We start from the raw sequence: 11,781 nt of genomic DNA, 5'->3' as shown, positions 1-11,781 counted from the left end.
AAATTTCTTTGGATATATCACAGAGAAAATTCCAAATTTCTTTAGACACATCACAGAGACAATTTTACACATCACCAACACCAAATTTGTAACGCCCTCAAAATAACAACATTAAACCCATCAGATAAAACATGCATTTACATATAAACTAACCACATTCCTTTATTCCTTAGAGTTCTATTACATAAGTATTACATGTTAACATCTTAACAAAATGCCTTACGGGCTTACAGCTTTCCAAGTTAACACTTGGTTACAACAAAGAGTACTAACTCGTTTACACATTAAGCCCTTGGCTTGAAGTTACATGTAATACATCAAAAGTTAAGCAACAAAAGTATGCCCGCCACTAGCCTCCCAGCTATGTCCTTGGAGGTGGCATGTTACCTACACCTGAAAATGATATTCCCATATAGGGTGAGCCACAGCCCAGTAGAAATACACTAAACCAACCATGAACAATGACTAAAATATTAGCAATTGATAGATGGCCAACACTGATACAATCACATAAATCACATATTTATGTCATACGACTTATGAGTCCAAGTTTCCTTTCATTTTCCCTTTTTCAACGGATAGGCATATAAGCACTAACCACATTCTCAACAGATATGTATAACAACAATATCCACATTCTCAGATAAGCAAATAAGCTATATCCACATTCTACAACAGATATGTATATCCACAATATCCACAGATAAGCATATGAGCTATATCCACACATCACAAAGATAAGCATATAAGCTCTATCTTCACTTCTAGACAAGCATATGAGCTGTATCTACGGAGTTCATCCCCTATCTTCTCCCAACACTAACCGGTTTAGAGGTACATCCCCTATCTTCCCCTAAACCGCGGAGTACATCCCCTATCTCCTCCTCTACACATAACGTATATAAACACATTGGTTCTATATACAATCACCCAATACATACAATTAATGTATTCTATCAATCGTCAAGTTCCATGACACATTTCATTGATTAGTTTCAGTTTGCCTAATCATCATGCATTGTCTACAACAATCACGACTATCCTCCACCGATAGCCCAAAGCAGTTATTTCTAAACAGAAAATAAATGCACAATGGATATTCAATCAACATTTCATTTCTTCATTCTTCTCAATTAATTATCCCAATTAATTAAACAATGTAATCAGGTCAATTCCCATAATTAACATTTTAACCCTTAGGTCCCATTTTCATCAATGATTCAACAATCATTCCATTTTTCTATGCCAAACATGCATCTTGGTTTATTATGAATAAAACCCTAACTTTTGTAAAATTACACAAAAGCCCCAAACTTTCACAAAATTACCAAACCAAGTCCAACATCTCAAAATACCAAAATTTAAAGACAAAACCCATAGAGAGGAGTAGGTTATCCCTACCTTGAAGTTTTAGCCAAAAAGGAGATGAAGACTCGAAGATCAACGTGCTCCAAATCCAAACTTTTTCAGATTAAATCGAAGCTCTCAACACCCTCTATCATTTTAACAAAGGCCCTAGGCTAGATTCACACTCTAGGGAGATCAAATCTTAGAGAGAGTGCAAGTTTAGAGAGAGAGAGGCTCGGATTTAGGGTTTAATCAAAGAAAAGAAGTGAAAAAGTGATGTTTTTGACGCTGCTGTCCGCTGATATAAAACACGCTCGCTCGAGCGAAGCCTTGGTCGCTCGAGCGACCAGACACAGAAAACTCTCGCTCGAGCCAAGAAGTTCTCAATCGAGCGAAGAAAAATCCAGATCGCTCGAGCGAAGGAAGCTCGCTCGAGCCAAGAAAGACAGCTCTCAGGTCCAGAACCAGGTGCAACCGCTCGCTCGAGCGAGCCACTCTGGCTCGACCCACCAGACACGAACCCCACTCTCGCTCGAGCGACCAACTCCTCGCTCGAGCGAAGGTCCAAAATTCTGGGCAGCAACACTAGGCTCCCAAACACAACCAACCTGTAACAAACCTGCCTAACACATCCTATAACTCAAATATGAAGAAAGAGGAATGTAAACACGATAATAACCAACTACCAACATCCACGGACACATGTCCGGATCACTGTACAACAAAGGTAAACCCGGGATCGCTATAAAATTTCTCTGGACACATCACAGAGAAAATTTTACACATCACCTACACGACATTTCTCTGGACACATCACAGAGAAATTTTATACATCTCCAACACCAAATTTCTCTTCACACATCACAGAGAAAATTTTACACATCACCAACACCAAATTTCTCTAGTTTCAAACCAGAGAAAATTGACATTTCTTTGAGTTCAAACTAGAGAAATTTTTTTCCTTTTCCTTTTCTTATTTCGACTACTGTTTATTAACAATACTGTTGTTGTTGACCATTACTCCATACCTAGTTTATGCAACCATTTATGTATAAACTAATATTTCTACAAAACCCTTTACAATGATATTAGAATTAAACATTCAAAAAATACAAGGACCAACCAACATTCCAACCCTTAGTGAGCATTTTGTGTTGTATGATTTTCCTACCTAGCTAGATCTGGATAAACTTGGCCACCTTGATCTCGCACATCTCTAAACATCGAAAGAAATGAGTTGAACCCTTTAGATGAAGCCTCGCCTAAGATCCACAGTAGCAAGTAACTAAACAAATTCATGGTCCCAGCTTTGTTCACATCTGTAGATGCATATCTTGACTAGGCAGATGTTGTGTTTTCTTGGCGGGATTGTCTTTCACTTTTGTGCATAACGATCGCTGCTTCTGCTTCGTGTATTGGATTGAATTTCTCTGGTTTGGGCTAGAGAAATTCTCTGGTTTGAATTGAATTTTCTCTGGATTGGTCCAGAGAAATTCTCTGGTTTGGATTGAAATTTCTCTGCATTGATTTAAGAGACCTTAGACATTCCCGCCTTGGCATTTCATCAAATACCTTCTTTGCTAAATCCATGTCCCCAGCTCTCGAATACATCTTTTTATGTGGATTTCTTCATTAAATGTTGTATGAAGATTTTAAGATTTAGTTTATTGAGATCAACAACAAAGACAATTAAGAAGAAACAAGAAAAAAGTAAGAGAAACAATGATGAATATTTTCCAGTTGTGCTTGTGGATATGTAACTAATGCATTTTGTTTCTGTTTTCATATCTGTTATAATGCTTTATAAATCTTACTAGTGCTCTGCTTCTTGATATTTGTCCTCCGAGGGTAGTGATATTTTTCGACGGAAGAAGCTTCATCGGAGGACTAGTGATCAAAGGAACAACAATGAGGACTAGTGCTCTGCTTCATATAAGTCTTGCTGTATAAAGTACTATCAGGAATCTTCATATAAATCCAAGATATCCATCGGCAAAGCTTTATAAATCTTGCTACTGTGAATTTCTCCGTCGTAGTCAATGCCAATGAAGCTTTAAACAATGATGCGGACGAAGAGGAGAGAGAAAGAGGAGTTGTTTGGTGCAAGAAGAGAGAGAAGAGAGAATGAAAGAGTGGGTGTTATATATGGGTATGGGTAAGGGACCTTAGACTACAAAAAAATTTATTGTGGACCTCTCCTATTACTAAAAATTGGAGAGGGATGTTAGACCAATTTTCCCTAAATAATATGAATGAAATATAAGTTAATTTTTTTTTTAAATCGGTATTTAAATTTATAATCTAAATACAATGAAAATGAAATACTATGTATGAATCTTATAAATAATATACTAAATGGTTGGTGTTTTTTTGTGCAAAGTGTGCAGTAGACGATGATGAACCACCAATGTGGAATTGAAGTCAAGGTCCATGAGACTCTCCCAAACAGAGTCTGGAATTAGGTGAGACTAACAATTTTGACTCCTAGTGAATGATGAATTCTTTCACATAATTATATATAACTTTTACTCTCTTTTCTTTTTTATATTTTCTTTATTTTTTTTCTCTTTAGTATGACACAAATGAGAGGAGATGAAGAGATAGAAGTAGAAATTAAGTTTTTTTTTTTTTTTTTTTTTTTTTCAGTGGTTAAAGAGATGAAGAGACTTGAATTTTAGGAATTTTCTTAAATTGAATTGTATAGCATTGAATGGATAAAAATAAGTTCAAGAATTGATCTGATATCTCTTTCATGGACCAATTCTTTCTATTTGATTATGTTTGGATGACAAGAATTATAGAGAAGGAATATGTGAATCTCATTATAATAAACTTAAAAAGTATGTCCTAGGAAATGGTGAGATTTTTTTTTTTTTTGGTTAAAAAATTCTGACTAAATTTTCCATTTCATCTTCTTGTTTTTTTTAGAATATAAATAAATATTAAAAAAATATATGAATTAGTTGACCCAATTGATTGATACGCAAATTTTAATTCCATTTGATTTTGTTTAGTTATAAATAAATATTAAAATGAAAAATTTACTTATAAATTTCATCTTGAGTAATGGTGATTTATTTAACCCTAAAGATTTTTTTATAGATCAATTAGTCCCATTGATTTTGGAAAGATAGATTTAATCTATTATTTAAAAATTAGATTTACGGTTATACCCTTATTTCTATTATGTTTCTTTCTTTCTTTTTTTTTTTTTCTTTTGTGCTAGAAAGGTAAGGTACATAATATATGAGAATCAAATTTGGGATATTTTTATATGTAAATTTTTTTTTATTTGGAAAACATTTCAAAAGGAGTATAAAAATGACTTGAACTATGAAATTTTTTAAACATTCCAAAACAATGTGTGATTCTTCAAACATTTTAAAAGGAGTATAAAAACTCCTTAGTAAGTTTTAGGCAAATGTATAATTTCAAACTGGAATACTCTAATGTAACACTCAAACGTAACACTCCAAAAAAAATTCTTAGTGTACTTTTCTCAAACGTAACACTCCAATATAATACTACAAAAAACTCCTTATGTTCGGTTGGGGGATTTTGGAAGAGATTTGAAAATGAAAAGGAAAAAGTTAGGTGAAATGTAAATAAAATATACCTTCATTTTAGTTTCACACACCTTTTCCATTTCTCTTTTCAAATCCCTTCCCAAATCCCCCAACCAAACACAACGTTAGTGTAACACTCCAATATAATACATAAAAAATTTCTTAGTATACTTTTCTCAAATGTAACATTCCAAAAAAATGATGTGGGATTCTTTAAACCATTCCAAAAGGAGTACAAAAATTCCGTAGTAACCTTTGGACAAATGTATAATTTCAAACTGTGAGTGTTACAATTGAAAAAAGTACATTAAGAGTTTTTTAGTTTTTTTTTTTTTTGTGTGTGTTACATTGGAGTATGACGTTTGAAATTACATTGATTGGAGTGTTACATTTCGGTGTGTTACGTTTGAGAAAAATACACTAAGGGTTTTTTTGGAGTATTATATTATTACGTTTGAGAAAAGTACACAAAGAAATTTTTTAGTGTGTTACATTGAATTATTACGTTATTGAAGTATTATATTAGAGTGTTACATTATTGTGCATAATGTGAGATTTGTTCAAAAATGAGGAAAAATTCAAAATCTCTATAATACAGATTGCCTAAATATGTAATTTTACATTTAGAGAAACTCACTTTTATCCCTAAAAAATTAAAACCAAACATGTAAGTGACTACTCTTTTATGTAATTTTCACTTTAATGAGATATTTGGGTTCATAAGAAAAAATGAAAAATTAAACAATTTACAAGATCACATTTTAAGATTTATTGATACTCATCCTATTAAAATGTACACCGAAAATCTTCAAGTTATCCAAGGTAAAATTACTTTGGTAATTGGCTTCCTCAATTAATGATTCTTTGTACTTGGATTTTTCTATTTAATATCTCAATGCACATGCGGTCTAGGGAAGAAAATTATAATAAGAGAGGGGAGAGTAATGAAAATATAGGTATTGAGATTATCTACAATATATATATATATATATATGGGTGGGTTAAGCATTCATGTTCTCTCATAGAAATATGTGCAAGATTATTCATGTTCGGCAAATGTATATTGAGATTATTCATGTTCTCTCATTGTTCATAACAATCTAATTTTCCCATTTATCCTCTCTAATTTATAAGTATTATGTGCAGGATTTTTCCAACAAAATGTTTATATTATTATACTTCAAGAAAAAGTTTAGTAGCTTTATCCCCATTTTTCTTGCAAGAGTATATATGTCCATTTGCTTTGTTGACAGTACCTGTTTAAGTGCCCATTAAAATAACTTCATTCTTTGCTATACAGGATAAGCACAATTCCAAGAGGGAAATTGAATGGCCAGAGTTGAAGCCTTGTTTGTACAAGCGTCGGTGAGCTCTGAACAAAAGTGCTTGTGTCCCAAGATCAATGAGCCCAAATTGATATTGCTCTGGCTACTGCAGCGTGTAAAAGTTTTTTTCGTGATCCTGATGTGGCAATATCGATTTTTTACATGTCTACATGGTATATGAAGCTGCTGGATGTTTGTGATATTGTATTCATGTTGAGGACTGGGTCTCACATGTACATGAATTGCCTACTGCTTTCATTTGTGCCCCCATGGATTCAGAGCATCCATTTATGCACTTGATAGGGTTTAGGGATAGAGGATTCATAGCTTGAGGACCTAATTCTTTGCCTTTGTAGAGCAAGAACTGTTTTAACTTGCCTTCGTTTGTATTACATTTAGAATTTGACGTTAAATATGAAATTTTTGGATGGTTGAAAGTGAAATGTGTGCACGTTGTGGAATAGTTGTTAATATAATTAGTATTCAAGGATTATTTTGTTTATGTAGTGTACATGTTGCACTAATAATGGAATAAATACAGGAGGTTGAGAAATTAATTTTTTTTTAAAAAATTATAAAGTTTTTAGCGACTAAATATTTTGGTAGCCAAAAATACTAGCAAAAGTTTTTGGTGTCTATATATTTAGTAGTAAAAAAGAAACAAAAGACTTTTGAAGACCAAATAGTTAGTAGCCAAAACAAATCAGAATTAGGGAAAATACTACTGCCAACTAAATATTTTAGTCACCCAAGAACACGGCATCCTTCGGCAACTAAACTATTTGGTCATAAAATAGAAGGAAATGAAAATATCCACTCTTTTGGTGACTAAACTGTTCAGTCGTGAAAACTAACAATGACTAAACTATTTAGTTGCTAAATGCATTATTATTAGTGACTAAAATGTTGTAGCGACTAAATATTTTAGTCACTAAAAGAGAATTTCATTTTGTTTTGATTACTTTCGGCGACTAAATATTTCGTCGCCAAAAAGTTATGTTTGGTGACTAAATTTTAGTAGCTGAAGATGAGATAATTAGTGACCAACATCAATTTAGGCCTCATTTGGGAATAGGCTAATTTAGTAACTTTTTTGCTATTTGGCTAAAAAAGTAGGTAAAAAAAACTTATATGTTTGGGATGACTTTTTGGCTAATTACGAAAAGATGTGCAAAAAGTAGAGAGAAAAGAGAATCTTTGACTTTTTGATATGAGTTGTTGGCTTTTTGGCTAAAAAGGTAAGTCCCCAAATGGGGCCTCGTGATTGACCATTGCCGACAAGGCTTTGGTGACTAACGAGGTGACGAAGAACTTTAATCGCCATTGACTTTCGGCGACTAAAAAATTTGGTCACCAAACGTTTAATTTCTTAAAATATATTTTAGTAACTTTTTGACTTTTTATGAAAGGATGTGCAAAAAAGTAGAAAGAGCGATATGACAACTTATAGTGACATTTTGACTAAAATATATAGTTGACAAACGAGACATAAACCAAAAGTTTTGGGGCTTAGGGAAATAATATAAGACAAGTTTGTAACACACCACAATAATTAAGGCAAATATGCCTAGTGAGAGTAGTACATACCAAGATGATTTGTTGCAAATTGCATCTCAATTCCATCTTCAGATAGCTGGTATGGGCAAAACATAACACAAGCATTGTTTCTGAAACAAATATAGATTATTCAAAACTTGCAATTTTTTTGTTTTTGTTTTCAGAGAGAAAGAGAGTACATTAAGATGTTGAGGGGAAGATTGAGAGAGTTGAAGTGATTAACGAAGGCTTTAATTGAGTTGATTGAGAAGAGGTCAAGTTTTAGGACATCCACACAAGCGGTTTCGTAGTCTTTAAGGATGAGGTGTTTGGCTTCATTAGCAGCTTCCATGTTCCTCGCTGCAATGATGACGTGGACATTCCTCAGAGCTAACACTCTTGCTGTCTCTAACCCAATCCCACTTGCTTCTCCTGCAACCACTCCCTCCCATCATTAAGTTCTCTTCTTATTTTTACAATTCCTCTCTTCGATTTTATAATTTTCAAGAACAGTTTTTGAATTTTTAATTAATATTTTTAAGTTTTTAATATTTTATTTTTTTATTTAATATTAATACACTTAAAAAGTAAAAATATTGTGAAAAAATTTATAAAAATTTGTTAAATACAAAAAATACGAAAATTATTTTTACATTTTTTACAAATATTTACTTCGTTAAGTATATTTAGATTATGTATATTTAAAAAATAAAAAAATAACAAAAATATGAAGAAAAAAAAAAACTACTCACTAAAGATAACAAAACATGAAAAATAAAAAATTATTTTTGAAAACTAAAAACCAAACCTAGTGAATAATAGAATTATCACATTTATTTATCAAATTTTATAGGGTAATTTTATTTTATTTTTAGATGGGGAAAGCCCAAAAGGTAAGATTACAATATACTAGCAGCATCTTGCAGCACCAACAGGCGAAGAGAGATAGGCTTCGTTTGGGAAGAAGGGTTGGATTGGGTTTAGAATTATTTTAATCACAAAAAAAATAAAATAAGCTTTTTAGCCCAATAAGATAACATGTCACATCCAACCCATAATTATTATATTCTTTCTCTCACAAAAAGTCAAAAAGTTCTTTCAAATGAGGTTTTTTTATCCCTAGGCTAAAATAGCAAAAAAGCCAAAAAACCAAAAAACAAACCCACTTCCCAAACGAACCTAGGAAAATCTTCTATCCAAACTATGGCGTCGAGTAATGTATAGCCACAAATCTATAGCGTCAAGTAATGCAAAATAATGCGTCTCATTTATATCTATCTATTTATTAAAAGTTAAAATGCATACTTTTAATATGACTTATAATTACAATAATGTTATAGGCATGTCATTTTGATTTTAAATTATTAATATAATTAATGTGTAAATATTATTCACTTATTTTGTTTACAATTTCATGTGTTATAATTATATTGAATGACACATGTAATAATAAAAATAAAGAATAAATCTGGAAACGATGACCTATTCATCCAAAAAAAATTTGGGTGAGTAGTCATGCAATGGTGATTAATTTATATGATCTATGGTTTATATGTAAAATAAATCTGAACATAAATGATAATTTTTAAATAATTAAATCTGAATTTAATATTAAAAAATATAAAAAATGGCCATTCTAAAATTACTATTAATTTATTCACAATAACATCGACTAACAATAACGTCAACTAGGTAAGAGATTTCCCCTACCTATTTGGGTATATATAAGGGCCGGATATGATGAGACTGGATGTAATATGAGGTGGGTTTACATGTTTTCTTGTTTTCCTATGTCCTGTGTTTGGTTATTCCGGATATAGGGAGTCCGGATAGTATATCCCTCAAAAAGGGATATGCAATATCAACCCCCATGGTATTATATATCCCCCACTATCGAATATAGGAAATCTTTCATCCAAAGATAAAAAATAATTACTTTCTTCTTATCTCATCTTATATTTTATCTTAATCAAATATAATATAAGTGACCCCATAGTATATATAATTCATCTCATATCCTCCAACATATTATATTTCATTTTTATCCTTAAGTACTACATATCCTTCTCAAATCTTTATATCTAATCATGACAATCAAACGGGCTTGAAATCTTTTTTTCTTCCAAGTCTCTCTTTACCACGTGATTATGTGGAGAGATTGATCATCAAATAAAAGAAATAATTTTTTGGAAAAATTACCTACATTGGTGTCAGTGTAATTTATTTATAAATTAATAAAAAAAATACTATTTATTATTAATATTTCTCATCTTTTGGTAAATAAGTTTCACTGATTGTCAGTGTAATGATCCCTAATTTTTTTTCTTCATGTCCAGTCAATTGCCTAACGATAGTTTGGCCGACTAACTATTTGTTAGATATGTAACTAGAATATATATATATATATATATTTTATTACCTAATTTTTTTTCTTCATATCCAGTCAATTGCCTAAGGACAGTATGATTGGCTAACCGTCTGTCAGAAATGTAACTAGAATATTTGACCAAACAAAAAAAAAGCAAAGATAAAAAAAATCACTTGATTCTAAAAAAACTTATTTGACAAATTATTTTTCCGTTTAGGAGATATTTTTAAATTGTTTATTGAATTTTTGAAAACTATTTTCATTAAGGTTTCGTTTGTTTTGAATTATTTTTGATTGTTTGATTGAACAAAAAATAAGTAAAACTTTTTTAAGGAGAATATTTTTATATCATTTTTTAAAAAATGATTTACCATTAATTTTTATAAAATTAATTTTCACGTAGTACATTTTCAAATAAAATATCTTAACTCACTAAAAAGTCTTAAATGACACTTTATTAAATCAAAATTTCTCTTTTAAACAATAAAATATTTTTGTTTTAAGTGCCAACCAAACGTCAAAAATAAAAACAAAAATAATTTTTCTATATAAATATTTCATTTTGAAACAAGCGCAACTTAAAAGACATAAAAACGATGGGGTTTTTAAATTTTATTTTTTATTTTTGATAATTACCACGAAAAACAAAAACCAAAACTTACCAAACAAAGCCTTCGTTTGGCAATGATTTTTTTAGTTGACTTTTTAATTTTTTTTGACTTTTTTAACCTGAGATTTTTTTGTTCGTTTGATATTCTTGATTGGCTACTTTAGCTTTTTAGCTCTGGAATGGTAGATTTTTTTTTTGTCCTTTTGTGATTTTTGACTTTTTGTGATTTTTTGACTTTTTTTTATCCTTTTGTGACTTTTTAGCCCAACTCAAAAGCTAAACAACCCCTTTGTATGAAAGAAACATTATGATGCAAATGATATAGACATATATATTTTTATAGATATGTATATGTTCTGAGAACGTCTAACTGGTAACAATGGCGGTGAGGATGGTAGCACCAATCCCTTGGGTAACTTGTTCAGTAGGTGAGGCTAATCCAAACCAACTTGGCTCTGCTATTCCTGTCATCAATGAGAAGATACCCATTTCCTCTATAATTCACAAATTGAGAGAGAGAGATGTGAAAGATGAAATAATGTTCAGTTGTAGTGAATAGGGAAAAAAAAAAAAAGCAGAGGGGGGGAGGGGTTTGAAGGAATGAGGAAAGAGTAATTATAGAGATCCTAAATTTTTAATTAATTATCTTATATGAGTATGGGACTTATATTGTGTGGGTTCTACGCCCCTATGAGACATTTGATAAATTTTGGTAGAATTTTGAGATTTTTACCATTTTCATGTGGAAATTCAGTAGGAGCTTTGTGGGTAATAAATAGGTTCCAAGATGATTATTTAGTACTTAGGCCTCGTTTGAAAATAAATTTTTTTAGTAATTTTTTGATTAAAATATGATGTAAAAAAGATTAGCATGTTTGCGATGACTTTTTAATTTTTTATAAAAAGATATGTAAAAAATAGAATTTTTTTTTTGACTTTTTGATATAAGTTGTTGACTTTTTAATATTTTTAATGACTTCTTAACTTTTAAATTAAAAAGTGATGTTGTCAAAACATGTTCTCAAACGA

The 11,781-nt window shown here is 31.0% G+C and overlaps 1 pseudogene; it reads right to left on the bottom strand.

Annotated features, from left to right (window-relative positions):
• Nucleotides 1-7,805: 7,805 nt before the first annotated feature.
• LOC145804349 (short-chain dehydrogenase TIC 32 B, chloroplastic pseudogene) lies at nucleotides 7,806-11,241 on the bottom strand (annotated as a pseudogene).
• Nucleotides 11,242-11,781: the final 540 nt, after the last annotated feature.

The sequence above is a fragment of the Camellia sinensis genome, chromosome 12, assembly GCF_055761805.1.
Source record: "Camellia sinensis isolate YWXY chromosome 12, ASM5576180v1, whole genome shotgun sequence".
Taxonomy (NCBI): domain Eukaryota; kingdom Viridiplantae; phylum Streptophyta; class Magnoliopsida; order Ericales; family Theaceae; genus Camellia; species Camellia sinensis.
This window is presented reverse-complemented; position numbering and strand designations above follow the sequence as displayed.